Here is a 1,366-nt window from a genome sequence, read left to right as displayed (position 1 = left end):
AATATGAAATATTCAACATAAGTCAATCCACAGAGACAGAAATCATACTCATGGCTGCAAAAGGAGTAGGGAGATGGTGGGACTGGGTTTCCTTTGGAGTGTTGAAAAGTTTTTAGAACTGTAGGGAAATGATTGTTGCACAATATTTCAAATCCACAATGTGCCCCTGAATTATACACTTTAAAATAGTTAATGGAGGGCCAGTGATATAGCTCAGTTGGTAGAGTGCTTGCCTTGCATGCACAAGGCCCTGGGTTCGATCCCCAGCACCACAATAAATAAAAGATAGATAGATAAATAAATAGATAGATAGATAGACATATCTATCTATCTAGATAGATACATAAAATAGGTAATGGTTGATTTTACATTATAGGAATTTGACTCCGATTTTATAAAGAATTAGTTAAATGTCCAACAAGACCATAAATGGGAACATTTAGGTTATCTGTTCCATCAGACAGAAACTAATTTCATCTGGCTAAACCCAAACAGAAAAAAATTTACTCACTCACCTTTGCCTCTGGGGGTTGACAAATGGCCCCAACAATAGGAAATCAACCCAGCACTGCCTTGAAAAAAAAACACCTCGTAATCTATACCCTATTTCCAAGGTTTAGATATTTTTGTTGGCAGAGTCCACGTTCTGATTGAGACTTCATCCTCACCCTTACTGGGGATTTCTTTCACGTTTGGAGAAAGCTGCCTTTATATATATATAAACTTTATATAAATATTAAATGATATTTACTGAATGTGGAGTTGGATTTTTACAAAGGGCCTAACCTGGAGCAAGGGTTGGGGAAACCTGCTCTACAGGCTTGCTTTAGAATTGAAGGGCAGGGATTGCCAAACTGGAAGGGCAAGGGGGTGCAGAGGCACAGCATGCAGGCACCTTTGGAGCCTGCAGGGAACAACCTTGGGTTCAGAAGGGTCACAGCAAAGGGTACAAAAGTGGTGGGAGCAGTGAGCAATTAATCTGGAGAGACAGGAGGGGCCAGCAAATACTCTTTCCTTTGGTAGGAAAGCAGTTTTTGTTTTAAATGAATGTGAGCCAGAGAAAAGCAGACTAAGTCTCTATCAGGGGAGGAAAAGCAACAAAAGTCTTGAGAGACAGTTCTCTTATGAGTTTGGACCAACCTCTGCATGATGGGTCAAATGGCAGAGTGTGAAGGAGGGAAGAAAGGTATCCAAATTCAAGAGGGTATCTACATTGACATGAAATAGAACCACCATTTCTATTTTTTTCAGAGAAAAAAAAGTGGTAAAAAGTGTCAAAATGGTATTTTTTCAAGGGTCCATGTTAAAAATAAGATTGACTCTGCATGCACCATTAAATGTGATAAATCTTTCAACTTCCGTTAAG

The 1,366-nt window shown here is 39.2% G+C and overlaps 1 non-coding gene across 1 annotated transcript; it reads left to right on the top strand.

Annotated features, from left to right (window-relative positions):
* Window positions 1-202: 202 nt before the first annotated feature.
* Window positions 203-275, top strand: Trnaa-ugc (transfer RNA alanine (anticodon UGC)). Its single transcript has one exon. It is a non-coding gene; the product is annotated as a tRNA-Ala (tRNA).
* The last annotated feature ends 1,091 nt before the right edge of the window (window positions 276-1,366 follow it).

Source organism: Marmota flaviventris, chromosome 9, assembly GCF_047511675.1.
Source record: "Marmota flaviventris isolate mMarFla1 chromosome 9, mMarFla1.hap1, whole genome shotgun sequence".
Classification (NCBI taxonomy): domain Eukaryota; kingdom Metazoa; phylum Chordata; class Mammalia; order Rodentia; family Sciuridae; genus Marmota; species Marmota flaviventris.
Note: the sequence above shows the minus strand (reverse complement) of the source record. Positions and strands in the feature narration are given on the sequence as shown.